This window comes from Nerophis ophidion, linkage group LG28 (genome assembly GCF_033978795.1).
Source record: "Nerophis ophidion isolate RoL-2023_Sa linkage group LG28, RoL_Noph_v1.0, whole genome shotgun sequence".
Taxonomy (NCBI): Eukaryota; Metazoa; Chordata; class Actinopteri; order Syngnathiformes; family Syngnathidae; genus Nerophis; species Nerophis ophidion.
Genome location: NC_084638.1, coordinates 3458195 through 3476061, shown reverse-complemented (window position 1 = coordinate 3476061; position 17867 = coordinate 3458195). Strand labels below are relative to the sequence as shown.

Genomic DNA, 17867 nt, shown 5'->3' with positions numbered 1-17867 from the left:
ATAACTAAAATAGAGAGCAAAATATGTATATATTTAACAAAATGTCATGTAAATGTAAATTTGGAACATAGCATCATGGTTTTGACAGCTTTTTGGTGGTTTCCGGTGTACGGCCGAAGTGACTTGTTTTATTTTGAAAAATGAGATAGCGTTTCAGGGCTGTGCGGCACTGTCACTGGCTGGAATGACGTAGCTAAAAGGGAAGTTTGTATGATGCCTCTGTTTATTCTACTGTATGGGACACACCCACGATTTTTAATTTTTGATTGTATGTTGTAAACCTTTATTTGCACCTAGAACAATCCGAATGGTTTTATTCCTCTTTGGTCCGGGGTTTCCAAAAACAATTTGAAATGTGGACTCGTCAGACCACAGAACACTTTTCCACTTTGCATCAGTCCATCTTAGATGAGCTTGGGGCCCAGTGAAGCCGGCGGCGTCTCTGGGTGTTGTTGATAAATGGCTTTGGCTTTGCAAAGTAGAGCTTTAACTTGCCCTTACAGATGTAGCGACAAATTGCATTTAGTGACAGTGGTTTTCTAAAGTCTTCCTGATCCCATGTGGTGATATCCTTTAAAGATTGATGTCGATTTTTGATACAGAGGGATCGAAGGTCAAGGTCATTCAATGTTGGTTTCTGGCCATGCCGCTTACGTGGAGTGATTTCTCCAGATTTTCTGAACCTTTTGATGATATTATGGACCATAGATGTTGAAATCCCTAAATTTCTTACAATTGCACTTTGAGAAACGTTGTTCTTAAACTGTTTGACTATTTGCTCACACAGTTGTGGACAAAGGGGTGTACCTCGCCCCATCCTTTCTTGGGAAAGACTGAGCATTTTTTGGGGAAGCTGCTTTTATACCCAATCATGGCACCCACCTGTTCCCAATTAGCCTGCACACCTGCGGGATGTTCCAAATAAGTGTTTGATGAGCATTCCTCAACTTTATATTTACATCTAACACAATTCCCCAACTCATATGGAAACAGAGTTTGTATACACATATATATATACATATACATATCCATCCATCCATCCATTTTCTACCGCTTATTCCCTTTGGGGTCGCGGGGGGCGCTGGTGCCTATCTCAGCTACAATCGGGCGGAAGGCGGGGTACACCCTGGACAAGTCGCCACCTCATCGCAGACATATACATATACAGTATACATATACATACATATACACAGTATAGCTCGGTTGGTAGAGCGGCCGTGCCAGCAACTTGGGGGTTGCAGGTTCAATTCCCGCTTCCGCCATCCTAGTCACTGCCGTTGTGTCCTTGGGCAAGACACTTTACCCACCTGCTCCCAGTGCCACCCACACTGGTTTAAATGTAACTTAGATATTGGGTTTCACTATGTAAAGCGCTTTGAGTCACTAGAGAAAAGCGCTACATAAATATAATTCACTTCACTTCACACACATATACACACACACACACACACACACACACATATATATATATATATATATATATGGAGAAGTATTCTCTGGAGTGATGAATCCCGCTTTTCCATCTGGCAATCTGATGGACCAGTCTGGATTTGGAGGTTGCCAGGAGAACGCTACATTTAAGACTGCAATGTGCCGAGTGTGAAATTTGGTGGAGGAATTATGATGTGGGGTTGTTTTTCAGGAGTTGGGCTTGGCTCCTTAGTTCCAGTAAAAGGAGCTTTGAATGCTCCAGGATACCAAAACATTTTGGACAATTCCATGCTCCCAACCTAGCAAGGTCCATAAATACATGGACGACAGAGTCTGGTGTGGATGAACTTGACTGGCTTGCACAGAGTCCTGACCTGAACCCGATGGAACACCTTTGGGATGGATTAGAATGGAGACTGAGAGCCAGGCCGCCACCAAAGCGCTTGTAGAAGAATGGTGGAAAATTCCTATAAACACACTCGGCAACCTTGTGGACAGCCCTTCCCAGAAGAGTTGAATCACGCTTTTCCATCTGGCAATCTGATGGACCAGTCTGGATTTGGAGGTTGCCAGGAGAACGCTACATTTAAGACTGCATTGTGCCGAGTGTGAAATTTTGTGGAGGAATTATGATGCGGGGTTGTTTTTCAGGAGTTGGGCTCGGCTCCTTAGTTCCAGTAAAAGGAACTTTGAATGCTCCAGGATACCAAAACATTTTGGACAATTCCATGCTCCCAACCTAGCAAGGTCCATAAATACATGGATGACAGAGTCTGGTGTGGATGAACTTGACTGGCTTGCACAGAGTCCTGACCTGAACCCGATGGAACACCTTTGGGATGAATTAGAATGGAGACTGAGAGCCAGGCCGCCACCAAAGCGCTTGTAGAAGAATGGTGGAAAATTCCTATAAACACACTCGGCAACCTTGTGGACAGCCCTTCCCAGAAGAGTTGAATCACGCTTTTCCATCTGGCAATCTGATGGACCAGTCTGGATTTGGAGGTTGCCAGGAGAACGCTACATTTAAGACTGCAATGTGCCGAGTGTGAAATTTGGTGGAGGAATTATGATGCGGGGTTGTTTTTCAGGAGTTGGGCTTGGCTCCTTAGTTCCAGTAAAAGGAACTTTGAATGCTCCAGGATACCAAAACATTTTGGACAATTCCATGCTCCCAACCTAGCAAGGTCCATAAATACATGGACGACAGAGTCTGGTGTGGATGAACTTGACTGGCCTGCACAGAGTCCTGACCTGAACCCGATGGAACACCTTTGGGATGAATTAGAATGGAGGCTGAGAGCCAGGCCGCCACCAAAGCGCTTGTAGAAGAATGGTGGAAAATTCCTATAAACACACTCGGCAACCTTGTGGACAGCCATTCCCAGAAGAGTTGAATCACGCTTTTCCATCTGGCAATCTGATGGACCAGTCTGGATTTGGAGGTTGCCAGGAGAACGCTACATTTAAGACTGCATTGTGCCGAGTGTGAAATTTTGTGGAGGAATTATGATGCGGGGTTGTTTTTCAGGAGTTGGGCTCGGCTCCTTAGTTCCAGTAAAAGGAACTTTGAATGCTCCAGGATACCAAAACATTTTGGACAATTCCATGCTCCCAACCTAGCAAGGTCCATAAATACATGGATGACAGAGTCTGGTGTGGATGAACTTGACTGGCTTGCACAGAGTCCTGACCTGAACCCGATGGAACACCTTTGGGATGAATTAGAATGGAGACTGAGAGCCAGGCCGCCACCAAAGCGCTTGTAGAAGAATGGTGGAAAATTCCTATAAACACACTCGGCAACCTTGTGGACAGCCCTTCCCAGAAGAGTTGAATCACGCTTTTCCATCTGGCAATCTGATGGACCAGTCTGGATTTGGAGGTTGCCAGGAGAACGCTACATTTAAGACTGCAATGTGCCGAGTGTGAAATTTGGTGGAGGAATTATGATGCGGGGTTGTTTTTCAGGAGTTGGGCTTGGCTCCTTAGTTCCAGTAAAAGGAACTTTGAATGCTCCAGGATACCAAAACATTTTGGACAATTCCATGCTCCCAACCTAGCAAGGTCCATAAATACATGGACGACAGAGTCTGGTGTGGATGAACTTGACTGGCCTGCACAGAGTCCTGACCTGAACCCGATGGAACACCTTTGGGATGAATTAGAATGGAGGCTGAGAGCCAGGCCGCCACCAAAGCGCTTGTAGAAGAATGGTGGAAAATTCCTATAAACACACTCGGCAACCTTGTGGACAGCCATTCCCAGAAGAGTTGAATCACGCTTTTCCATCTGGCAATCTGATGGACCAGTCTGGATTTGGAGGTTGCCAGGAGAACGCTACATTTAAGACTGCAATGTGCCGAGTGTGAAATTTTGTGGAGGAATTATGATGCGGGGTTGTTTTTCAGGAGTTGGGCTTGGCTCCTTAGTTCCAGTAAAAGGAACTTTGAATGCTCCAGGATACCAAAACATTTTGGACAATTCCATGCTCCCAACCTAGCAAGGGCCATAAATACATGGATGACAGAGTCTGGTGTGGATGAACTTGACTGGCTTGCACAGAGTCCTGACCTGAACCCGATGGAACACCTTTGGGATGGATTAGAATGGAGGCTGAGAGCCAGGCCGCCACCAAAGCGCTTGTAGAAGAATGGTGGAAAATTCCTATAAAGACACTCGGCAACCTTGTGGACAGCCTTCCCAGAAAAGTTGAAGCTGTAATAGCTGCAAAAGGTGGTCCGACATCATATTGGACCCTATGTGTTAGGAATGGGATGTCACTTCAAGTTCATATGTGAGTAAAGGCAGGTGGCCGAATACTTTGGGCAACATAGTGGATAAATTTATTACATTTTTCAAAATGCCCCAGTGGAAAAAGTTTGGACGCCCTTGGCCTAATACAACCCCCAAACCGACCGTTGTATTTGATCATTTCCACATTTTTATGCATATTTGGATCACATCGCTCATTAGCATGAATATAAATTAATTTAATTCCATACACAGCAGGAATGTCCAAAGTGCGGCCCTCAGCAAAATTGTTTATCAGCCCGCCCCACATTTTCTGGAAATGCTGTTGCAAAAAAAAAAAAAAGGACATTAAAAATATTGTAATGAGGTGAAATCCAACGAGAAAAAGTTGCAATGTTTTCTTTTGTCTTTATTTTAGCATGTAAAAAACATCTTTACCATGAATTGATTAAATAAGTTGAAAAACTGATTGGGGTGTTACCTTTTAGTGGTCAATTGTACGGAATATGTACTGTACTGTGCAATCTACTAATAAAAGTATCAATCAATCAATTGCTAAAATTGCTAACGATGGATTCTGATGCGTCATCTATGTTGCTGCCCCTCGATCTTAGCCCTGCTTTCGATACCGTCGATCATAATATTTTATTAGAACGTATCAAAACACGAATTGGTATGTCAGACTTAGCCCTGTCTTGGTTTAACTCTTATCTTACTGATAGGATGCAGTGTGTCTCCCATAACAATGTGACCTCGGACTACGTTAAGGTAACGTGTGGAGTTCCCCAGGGTTCGGTCCTTGGCCCTGCACTCTTCAGCATCTACATGCTGCCGCTAGGTGACATCATACGCAAATACGGTGTTAGCTTTCACTGTTATGCTGATGACACCCAACTCTACATGCCCCTAAAGCTGACCAACACGCCGGATTGTAGTCAGCTGGAGGCGTGTCTTAATGAAATTAAACAATGGATGTCCGCTAACTTTTTGCAACTCAACGCCAAAAAAACGGAAATGCTGATTATCGGTCCTGCTAGACACAGAACTCTATTTAATAATACAACTCTAACATTTGACAACCAAACAATTAAACAAGGCGACACGGTAAAGAATCTGGGTGTTATCTTCGACCCAACTCTCTCCTTTGAGGCACACATTAAAAGCGTTACTAAAACGGCCTTCTTTCATCTCCGTAACATCGCTAAAATTCGCTCCATTCTGTCCACTAAAGACGCTGAGATCATTATCCATGCGTTTGTTACGTCTCGTCTCGATTACTGTAACGTATTATTTTGGGGTCTCCCCATGTCTAGCATTAAAAGATTACAGTTGGTACAAAATGCGGCTGCTAGACTTTTGACAAGAACAAGAAAGTTTGATCACATTACGCCTGTACTGTATATACCTTTATATACATATATACATACATATATACCTGTATATACCTTTATATACATATATACATACATATATACTGTATATACCTTTATATACATATATACATACATATATACCTATACTGTATATACCTTTATATACATATATACATACATATATACTGTATATACCTTTATATACATATATACATACATATATACCTATACTGTATATACCTTTATATACATATATACATACATATATACCTATACTGTATATACCTTTATATACATATATACATACATATATACCTATACTGGCTCACCTGCACTGGCTTCCTGTGCACTTAAGATGTGACTTTAAGGTTTTACTACTTACGTATAAAATACTACACGGTCTAGCTCCATCCTATCTTGCCGATTGTATTGTACCATATGTCCCGGCAAGAAATCTGCCTTCAAAGGACTCCGGCTTATTAGTGATCCCCAAAGCCCAAAAAAAGTCTGCGGGCTGTAGAGCTTTTTCCGTTCGGGCTCCAGTACTCTGGAATGCCCTCCCGGTAACAGTTCGAGATGCCACCTCAGTAGAAGCATTTAAGTCTCACCTTAAAACTCATTTGTATACTCTAGCCTTTAAATAGACTCCCTTTCTAGACCAGTTGATCTGCCGTTTCTTTTCTTTTTCTTCTATGTCCCACTCTCCCTTGTGGAGGGGGTCCGGTCCGATCCGGTGGCCATGTACTGCTCGCCTGTGTATCGGCTGGGGACATCTCTGCGCTGCTGATCCGCCTCCACTTGGGATGGTTTCCTGCTGGCTCCGCTATGAACGGGACTCTCGCTGCTGTGTTGGATCCGCTTTGGACTGGACTCTCGCGACTGTGTTGGATCCATTATGGATTGAACTTTCACAGTATCATGTTAGACCCGCTCGACATCCATTGCTTTCCTCCTCTCCAAGGTTCTCATAGTCATCATTGTCACCGATGTCCCACTGGGTGTGAGTTTTCCTTGCCCTTATGTGGGCCTACCGAGGATGTCGTGGTGGTTTGTGCAGCCCTTTGAGACACTAGTGATTTAGGACTATATAAGTAAACATTGATTGATTGATTGATTGAATTATTTCTTTTTTTGTCATTGCTCAAAACAAAAAAATGACAAAAAAATCCATGTTATAATGAATTATTTTCAAAGCTCCAATTAGTTCAAAAATTTCACTTTCAAATGTTTTATGTGGTAAATATTGCATATATTGTGCAGTTGCCATATAAAAACTAGGTTTTCTTTGACAAAAGAGCATAAAAATTAAAAAAATAATAGTTAAATCGTAAAATAGTAACTTAAGTGTTGAAATAAAAATTTAAAAAAACGTAATAAAAATGTATCACTTTCTGAGTGGGGCACCTGTTGGATCCCGAATATATTTACTGGTATTTTATTTATCTTTTCACCATGATTACTCAAAAATAATAAAGAATTAAAATCAACGGTGTCCTGCATTATTGATCTTTTAGGGCTCTAATTATTAAATACTGCTTATTTCAGTTTTACTATTAAAAAAACATAGATGTTTTCGACAGCATTTAAGTCTCATCTTAAAACTCATCTGTATACTCTAGCCTTTAAATAGACCTCCTTTTTAGACCAGTTGATCTGCCGCTTCTTTTCTTTCTCCTATGTCCCCCCCTCCCTTGTGGAAGGGGGTCCGGTCCGATGACCATGGATGAAGTACTGACTGTCCAGAGTCGAGACCCAGGATGGACCGCTCGTCGGGACCCAGGATGGACCGCTCGCCTGTATCGGTTGGGGACATCTCTACGCTGCTGATCCGCTTGAGATGGTTTCCTGTGGACGGGACTCTCACTGCTGTCTTGGAGCCACTATGGATTGAACTTTCACAGTATCATGTTAGACCCGCTCGACATCCATTGCTTTCGGTCCCCTAGAGGGGGGGGGTTGCCCACATCTGAGGTCCTCTCCAAGGTTTCTCATAGTCAGCATTGTCACTGGCGTCCCACTGGATGTGAATTCTCCCTGCCCACTGGGTGTGAGTTTTCCTTGCCCTTTTGTGGGTTCTTCCGAGGATGTTGTAGTCGTAATGATTTGTGCAGCCCTTTGAGACATTTGTGATTTGGGGCTATATAAATAAACATTGATTGATTGATTGATTGATTGACAGAAAAGCCATAAAACCTTTTTTTCTTTTCTTTTTTAAAGTTGATATGGAGATTTACTGTAAGCGTTAAATAAAAAATAATAATACAAATTTGACTTATTTTTAACATTTTGATAACTGAGACCCTTTATGGTCCCCGGGACCCCTAAAGGTAACATACATTTTAAAAATCCATATATTTTGTTATGGTTTGATAATGAAAAATATCAAAACGGCGTGTGCGGGCCTCAGTGGAAAAAGTTTGGACACCCCTGATATACAGTATGTGCACTGAGTCAAAGTAAGACCCATCCATCCATCCATTTTCTACCGCTTATTCCCTTTTGGGGTCGCGGGGGGCGCTGGCGCCTATCTCAGCTACAATCGGGCGGAAGGCGGGGTACACCCTGGACAAGTCGCCACCTCATCGCAGGGCCAACACAGACAGACAGACAATAATAATATAATATATATAATATATTATATATCCATCCATCCATTATCTACCGCTTATTCCCTTTTTGGGTCACGGGGGGCGCTGGCGCCTATCTCAGCTACAATCGGGCGGAAGGCGGGGTACACCCTGGACAAGTCGCCACCTCATCGCAGGGCCAACACAGACAGACAGACAATAATAATATAATATATATAATATATTATATATCCATCCATCCATTATCTACCGCTTATTCCCTTTTGGGGTCACGGGGGGCGCTGGCGCCTATCTCAGCTACAATCGGGCGGAAGGCGGGGTACACCCTGGACAAGTCGCCACCTCATCGCAGGGCCAACACAGACAGACAGACAATAATAATATAATATATATAATATATTATATATCCATCCATCCATTATCTACCGCTTATTCCCTTTTGGGGTCACGGGGGGCGCTGGCGCCTATCTCAGCTACAATCGGGCGGAAGGCGGGGTACACCCTGGACAAGTCGCCACCTCATCGCAGGGCCAACACAGACAGACAGACAATAATAATATAATATATATAATATATTATATATCCATCCATCCATTATCTACCGCTTATTCCCTTTTGGGGTCACGGGGGGCGCTGGCGCCTATCTCAGCTACAATCGGGCGGAAGGCGGGGTACACCCTGGACAAGTCGCCACCTCATCGCAGGGCCAACACAGACAGACAGACAATAATAATATAATATATATAATATATTATTTATGCATCCATCCATTATCTACCGCTTATTCCCTTTTGGGGTCACGGGGGGCGCTGGCGCCTATCTCAGCTACAATCGGGCGGAAGGCGGGGTACACCCTGGACAAGTCGCCACCTCATCGCAGGGCCAACACAGACAGACAGACAATAATAATATAATATATATAATATATTATATATCCATCCATCCATTATCTACCGCTTATTCCCTTTTGGGGTCACGGGGGGCGCTGGCGCCTATCTCAGCTACAATCGGGCGGAAGGCGGGGTACACCCTGGACAAGTCGCCACCTCATCGCAGGGCCAACACAGACAGACAGACAATAATAATATAATATATATAATATATTATATATCCATCCATCCATTATCTACCGCTTATTCCCTTTTGGGGTCACGGGGGGCGCTGGCGCCTATCTCAGCTACAATCGGGCGGAAGGCGGGGTACACCCTGGACAAGTCGCCACCTCATCGCAGGGCCAACACAGACAGACAGACAATAATAATATAATATATATAATATATTATATATCCATCCATCCATTATCTACCGCTTATTCCCTTTTGGGGTCACGGGGGGCGCTGGCGCCTATCTCAGCTACAATCGGGCGGAAGGCGGGGTACACCCTGGACAAGTCGCCACCTCATCGCAGGGCCAACACAGACAGACAGACAATAATAATATAATATATATAATATATTATATATCCATCCATCCATTATCTACCGCTTATTCCCTTTTGGGGTCGCGGGGGGCGCTGGCGCCTATCTCAGCTACAATCGGGCGGAAGGCGGGGTACACCCTGGACAAGTCGCCACCTCATCGCAGGGCCAACACAGACAGACAGACAATAATAATATAATATATATAATATATTATATATGTGAAATATAATATATAAATAATATAAATATACTCCTCCCCTCTTAACCACGCCCCTAACCACGCCCCCCCCCCCCCCCCCCCACCTCCCGAAATCGGAGGTCTCAAGGTTGGCAAGTATGGTTAATAAATATGAAATGGTAAATGGGTTATACTTGTATAGCGCTTTTCTACCTTTTTAAGGAACTCAAAGCGCTTTGACACTACTTCCACATTCACCCATTCAAACACTGACGGAGGGAGCTGCCATGCAAGGCGCTAACCAGGTCCCATCAGGAGCAAGGGTGATGTGTCTTGCTCAAGAACACGACGGACGTGACTAGGATGGTAGAAGGTGGGGATTGAACCAGTAACCCTCAGATTGCTGGCACGCCCACTCTCCCAACTTCGCCACGCCGTCCCCGTTGTGGTGAAGAAGGAGCTGAGCCGGAAGGCAAAGCTCTCAATTTACCGGTCGATCTACGTTCCCATCCTCACCTATGGTCATGAGCTTTGGGTCATGACCGAAAGGATAAGATCACGGGTACAATCAAAGTAAGACATATAAGCATAAGAATGGTGATGCTGTTCAAATCCATTTCTATATATATATATATATATATATATATATATTTTCTCCCCTTGTGGAAAGCGAAGAAGTAAAGGCTTTTGTGTTCACCACTCTCCAATTGCTGTATTGATCGTCGGCCGCCTCGATTTGGGTCAGAGTGGGCATTTATTGACCGGGTACGATCGTCTCTTTTACAATCCGACCGGACCACTTTACAGCGGCTCTCTGCGAGTGAGAGTTGAACGCTTGCTACTCTTCTGCCGTTACTGAAACTCGGCGACCTCCGAGCATCAAGACGGGTAAGTTGGACTCTGCAAATCTCTCTTCATAGCAGCAGCATCACGACCACCGGTGGCTTTACAAGAGGGGTCACCAATGCGGTGCCCGCGGGCACCAGGTCGCCCGTACGGACCAGATGAGCCTGTTCTAAAAATAGCTCAAATAGCAGCACTTACCAGTGAGCTGCCTCAATTTTTTTTACATTTTATTTATTTACTAACAAGCTGGTCTCGCTTTGCTTGACACTTTTAATTCTAAGAGAGACAAAAATCAAATTTGAAAATCCAAGAAAATACTATAAAGACTTGGTCTTCACTTGTTTAAATAAATTCATTTATTTTTTTTTACTTTGATTCTCATAACTTTCAGAAAGAAGTGAAGTGTGAAGTGAATTATATTTATATAGCGCTTTTCTCTAGTGACTCAAAGCGCTTTACATAGTGAAACCCAATATCTAAGTTACATTTAAAGCAGTGTGGGTGGCACTGGGAGCAGGTGGGTAAAGTGTCTTGCCCAAGGACACAACGGCAGTAACTAGGATGGCACAAGCGGGAATCGAACCTGCAACCCTCAAGTTGCTGGCACGGCCGCTCTACCAACCGAGCTAAACATAAAGCAGTCTTGCATTGTAAGTTCACCAAACATAGATTTATCTTCGAGCACTGAGTGCTTGAGTGAAGTGAAGTGAATTATATTTATATAGCGCTTTTCTCTAGTGACTCAAAGCGCTTTACATAGTGAAACCCAATATCTAAGTTACATTTAAAGCAGTGTGGGTGGCACTGGGAGCAGGTGGGTAAAGTGTCTTGCCCAAGGACACAACGGCAGTGACTAGGATGGCGGACGCGGGAATCGAACCTGCAACCCTCAAGTTGCTGGCACGGCCACTCTACCAACCGAGCTATGCTAAAAGACAATTTTAGAGAAAAAAATACAACCTCAAAAATTATTTAAGGATTTTTAAACATTTTTACCTTTTAAATTCCTTCCTCTTCTTTCCTGACAATTTAAATCAATGTTCAAGTAATTTTTTTTTTTATATTGTAAAGAATAATAAATACGTTTTAATTTATATCTTCATTTTAGCTTCTGTTTTTTTGACAAAGAATATTTGTGAAATATTTCTTCACACTTATGATTAGAATTTAAAAAAAAAATATTCTGGCAAATCTAGAAAATCTGTAGAATAAAATCAAAATTTTATTTCAAAGTCTTTTGAATTTCTTTTAAAATTTTTGTTCTGGAAAATCTAGAAGATATAATGATTTGTGTTTGTTAGAAATATAGCTTGGTCCAATTTGTTATATATTCTAACAAAGTGCAGATTGGATTTTAACCTATTTAAAACATGTCATCAAAATTGTAAAATTAATCTTAATTAGGAAAAATGACTAATGATGTTCCATAAATTATTTTTTTTATTTTTTTCAAAAAGATTCGAATTAGCTAGTTTTTCTATTCATTTTTTTCGGGAGGATTTTGAACTTTAAAGAGTTGAAATTGAAGATTTTTTTCGTGTTTTCTCCTCTTTTAAACCGTTCAATGAAGTTTTTTTTTTCATCATTTATTCTCTACAAAAAACCCTGTATGACGGAATGACAGACAGAAATACATTTTTTAAAAATATATATATAGATGTATTTATTAAAGGTAAATTGAGCAAATTGGCTATTTCTGGCCATTTATTTAAGTGTGTATCAAACTGGTAGCCCTTCGCGTTAATCAGTACCCAAGAAGTAGTTCTTGGTTTCAAAAAGGTTGCTGACCCCTGCTTTAAAACTATCATAATGCTCAGTTTGGATGGAAACTTATCTCCTCGATACTGTATGTTGTTTTTGTTTGTATACAGTCGTGGTCAAAATGCCTCACCTTTTCTCCTCCAAACATATTCCTGGGTATTGTGGCCAAACAGCTCAATTTTTGTGTCATTAGACCACAGCACTTTCCTCTAGAAGGTATTATCTTAGACCATGTGATGTCAGATGAAAGAAAAATGGAGCTGTTTGGCCACAAAACCCAGGGGAGGCCTTTAATCCCAGGAACACCATCCCTACCGTCAAGCATGGTGGTGGTAGTATGATGCTCTGGGCCTGTTTTGCTGCCAATGGAACTGCTGCTTTGCAGAGAGCAAACGGGACAATGAAAAAGGAGGATTGCCTCCAAATAAACTCATTTTAGGCGCAGTTGGGTGTTCCAATAGGACAATGACCCCAAAACACACTTCAAAAGTGGTAAAGGAATGGCTAAATCAGGCTGGAATTAAGGTTTTAGAATGATGGCCTTCCCAAAGTCTCTGACTCCCAGGAACACCATAACTACCGTCAAGCATGGTGGTGGTAGGATTATGCTCTGGGCCTGTTTTGCTGCCAATTACAGAGAGTAAACGGGACAATGAAAAAGGAGGATTACCTCCAAATAAAATCATCAGCCCGGAGGTTGGGTCTTGGGCGCAGTTGGGTCTTCCAACAGGACAATGACCCCCCAAACACACGTCAAAAATGGTAAAAGAATGGCTAAATCAGGCTAGAATTAAGGTTTTTTGAATGGCTTTCCCAAAGTCCCTAACTTAAACGTGTGGACAATGCTGAAGAAACAAGTCCTTGTCAGAAAAAACGACACTTTTAGCTGAACCGCACCAATTTTGTCAAAAACAAAATGGGATGTCTCATCATATTTTTCATGAAGTAAACAAAAATGGAGCTGTTTGGACCACAATACCCAGCAATATGTTTGGAGGAGAAAAGGTGAGGCCTTTAATCCCAGGAACACTATTCCTACCGCTAAACATGGTGGTGGTAGTATTATGCTCTGGGCCTGTTTTGCTGCCAATTCCAGAGAGTAAACGGGACTATGAAAGAGGGGGATTATGTCCAAATAAAATCATCAGCCCGGAGGTTGGGTCTTGGGCGCAGTTGTGTGTTCCAACAGGACAATGACCCCCCAAACACACGTCAAAAGTGGTAAAAGAATGGCTAAATCAGGCTAGAATTAAGGTTTTTTGAATGGCTTTCCCAAAGTCCCTAACTTAAACGTGTGGACAATGCTGAAGAAACAAGTCCGTGTCAGAAAAACCGACACTTTTAGCTGAACCGCACCAATTTTGTCAAAAACAAAATGGCATGTCTCATCATATTTTTCATGAAGTAAACAAAAATGGAGCTGTTTGGACCACAATACCCAGTTTGGAGGAGAAAAGGTGAGGCATTTAATCCCAGGAACACTATTCCTACCGCTAAGCATGGTGGTGGTAGTATTATGCTCTGGGCCTGTTTTGCTGCCAATTCCAGAGAGTAAACGGGACTATGAAAAAGGGGGATTATGTCCAAATAAAATCATCAACCCAGAGGTTGGGTCTTGGGCGCAGTTGGGTCTTCCAACAGGACAATGACCCCCCAAACACACGTCAAAAGTGGTAAAAGAATGGCTAAGTCAGGCTAGAATTAAGGTTTTTTGAATGGCTTTTCCAAAGTCCCTAACTTAAACGTGTGGACAATGCTGAAGAAACAAGTCCGTGTCAGAAAAACCGACACTTTTAGCTGAACCGCACCAATTTTGTCAAAAACAAAATGGCATGTCTCATCATATTTTTCATGAAGTAAACAAAAATGGAGCTGTTTGGACCACAATACCCAGCAATATGTTTGGAGGAGAAAAGGTGAGGCATTTAATCCCAGGAACACCATGCACACAGTCAAGCATGGTGGTGGTAGTATTATGCTCTGGGCCTGTTTTGCTGCCAATTCCAGAGAGTAAACGGGACTATGAAAAAGGGGGATTATGTCCAAATAAAATCATCAGCCCGGAGGTTGGGTCTTGGGCGCAGTTGGGTGTTCCAATAGGACAATGACCCCCAAACACACGTCAAAAGTGGTAAAGGAATGGCTAAATCTGGCTAGAACGAAGGTTTTAGAATGATGGCCTTCCCAAAGTCTCTGAATCCCAGGAACACCAAACCTACTGTCAAGCATGGTGGTGGTAGTATTATGCTCTGGGCCTGTTTTAAAAAAGGAGGATTACGTCCAAACAAAATAATCAGCCCGGAGGTTGGGTCTTGGGCGCAGTTGGGTGTTCCAACAGGACAATGACCCCCCAAACGCACGTCAAAAGTGGCAAAAGAATGGCTAAATCAGGCTAGACTTAAGGTTTTTTGAATGGCTTTCCCAAAGTCCCTAACTTAAACGTGTGGACAATGCTGAAGAAACAAGTCCGTGTCAGAAAAAACAACACATTTAGCTGAACCGCACCAATTTTGTCAAAAACAAAATGGCATGTCTCATCATATTTTTCATGAAGTAAACAAAAATGGAGCTGTTTGGACCACAATACCCAGCAATATGTTTGGAGGAGAAAAGGTGAGGCATTTAATCCCAGGAACACCATGCACACAGTCAAGCATGGTGGTGGTAGTATTATGCTCTGGGCCTGTTTTGCTGCAAATTACAGAGAGTAAATGGGAAAATAAAAAAGGAGGATTACCTCCAAATAAAATCATCAGCCCGGAGGTTGGGTCTTGGGCGCAGTTGGGTGTTCCAACAGGACAATGGACCCCAAACACACGTCAAAAGTGGTAAAGGAATGGCTAAATCAGGCTGGAATTAAGGTTTTAGAATGATGGCCTTCCCAAAGTCTCTGAATCCCAGGAACACCATAACTACCGTCAAGCATGGTGGTGGTAGTATTATGCTCTGGGCCTGTTTTGCTGCCAATTCCAGAGAGTAAACGGGACTATGAAAAAGGGGGATTACGTCCAAATAAAATCATCAGCCCGGAGGTTGGGTCTTGGGCGCAGTTGGGTCTTCCAACAGGACAATGACCCCCCAAACACACGTCAAAAATGGTAAAAGAATGGCTAAATCAGGCTAGACTTAAGGTTTTTTGAATGGCTTTCCCAAAGTCCCTGACTTAAACGCGTGGACAATGCTGAAGAAACAAGTCCGTGTCAGAAAAACCGACACTCTTAGCTGAACCGCACCAATTTTGTCAAAAACAAAATGGCATGTCTCATCATATTTTTCATGAAGTAAACAAAAATGGAGCTGTTTGGCCACAATACCCAGCAATATGTTTGGAGGAGAAAAGGTGAGGCCTTTAATCCCAGGAACACTATACCTACCGCTAAGCATGTTGGTGGTAGTATTATGCTCTGGGCCTGTTTTGCTGCCAATTCCAGAGAGTAAACGGGACTATGAAAAAGGGGGATTATGTCCAAATAAAATCATCAGCCCGGAGGTTGGGTCTTGGGCGCAGTTGGGTGTTCCAATAGGACAATGACCCCCAAACACACGTCAAAAGTGGTAAAGGAATGGCTAAATCTGGCTAGAACGAAGGTTTTAGAATGATGGCCTTCCCAAAGTCTCTGAATCCCAGGAACACCAAACCTACTGTCAAGCATGGTGGTGGTAGTATTATGCTCTGGGCCTGTTTTAAAAAAGGAGGATTACGTCCAAACAAAATAATCAGCCCGGAGGTTGGGTCTTGGGCGCAGTTGGGTGTTCCAACAGGACAATGACCCCCCAAACGCACGTCAAAAGTGGCAAAAGAATGGCTAAATCAGGCTAGACTTAAGGTTTTTTGAATGGCTTTCCCAAAGTCCCTAACTTAAACGTGTGGACAATGCTGAAGAAACAAGTCCGTGTCAGAAAAAACAACACATTTAGCTGAACCGCACCAATTTTGTCAAAAACAAAATGGCATGTCTCATCATATTTTTCATGAAGTAAACAAAAATGGAGCTGTTTGGACCACAATACCCAGCAATATGTTTGGAGGAGAAAAGGAGAGTTCTTTAATCCCAGGAACACTATACCTACCGCTAAACATGGTGGTGGTAGTATTATGCTCTGGGCCTGTTTTGCTGCCAATTACAGAGAGTTAACGGGACTATGAAAAAGGGGGATTACGTCCAAATAAAATCATCAGCCCGGAGGTTGGGTCTTGGGCGCAGTTGGGTGTTCCAACAGGACAGCGACCCCCAAACACACGTCAAAAATGGTAAAAGAATGGCTAAATCAGGCTAGACTTAAGGTTTTTTGAACGGCTTTCCCAAAGTCCCTAACTTAAACGTGTGGACAATGCTGAAGAAACAAGTCCGTGTCAGAAAAACCGACACTTTTAGCTGAACCGCACCAATTTTGTCAAAAACAAAATGGCATGTCTCATCATATTTTTCATGAAGTAAACAAAAATGGAGCTGTTTGGCCACAATACCCAGCAATATGTTTGGAGGAGAAAAGGTGAGTTCTTTAATCCCAGGAACACTATTCCTACCGCTAAGCATGGTGGTGGTAGTATTATGCTCTGGGCCTGTTTTGCTGCCAATTCCAGAGAGTAAACGGGACTATGAAAAAGGGGGATTACGTCCAAATAAAATCATCAGCCCGGAGGTTGGGTCTTGGGCGCAGTTGTGTGTTCCAACAGGACCATGACCCCCCAAACACACGTCAAAAGTGGTAAAAGAATGGCTAAGTCAGGCTAGAATTAAGGTTTTTTGAACGGCTTTCCCAAAGTCCCTGACTTAAACATGTGGACAATGCTGAAGAAACAAGTCCGTGTCAGAAAAACCGACACATTTAGCTGAACCGCACCAATTTTGTCAAAAACAAAATGGCATGTCTCATCATATTTTTCATGAAGTAAACAAAAATGGAGCTGTTTGGCCACAATACCCAGCAATATGTTTGGAGGAGAAAAGGTGAGTTCTTTAATCCCAGGAACACTATTCCTACCGCTAAGCATGGTGGTGGTAGTATTATGCTCTGGGCCTGTTTTGCTGCCAATTCCAGAGAGTAAACGGGACTATGAAAAAGGGGGATTACGTCCAAATAAAATCATCAGCCCGGAGGTTGGGTCTTGGGCGCAGTTGTGTGTTCCAACAGGACCATGACCCCCCAAACACACGTCAAAAGTGGTAAAAGAATGGCTAAGTCAGGCTAGAATTAAGGTTTTTTGAACGGCTTTCCCAAAGTCCCTGACTTAAACATGTGGACAATGCTGAAGAAACAAGTCCGTGTCAGAAAAACCGACACATTTAGCTGAACCGCACCAATTTTGTCAAAAACAAAATGGCATGTCTCATCATATTTTTCATGAAGTAAACAAAAATGGAGCTGTTTGGCCACAATACCCAGCAATATGTTTGGAGGAGAAAAGGTGAGGCCTTTAATCCCAGGAACACTATACCTACTGCTAAGCATGGTGGTGGTAGTATTATGCTCTGGGCCTGTTTTGCTGCCAATTACAGAGAGTAAACGGGAC

At 42.8% G+C, this 17867-nt stretch overlaps 1 protein-coding gene across 2 annotated transcripts in view; it reads left to right on the top strand.

The window, feature by feature from the left end:
* Positions 1-10539: 10539 nt before the first annotated feature.
* LOC133545130 (MAGUK p55 subfamily member 7-like) overlaps positions 10540-17867 on the top strand; it is a 149760-nt gene continuing 142432 nt past the window's right edge. For both annotated transcript variants that reach the window (XM_061890487.1, XM_061890486.1), the window contains exon 1: positions 10540-10633. The gene's annotated coding sequence lies outside the window, so the exon portion shown is untranslated. The remainder of the gene's footprint in view (positions 10634-17867) is intronic.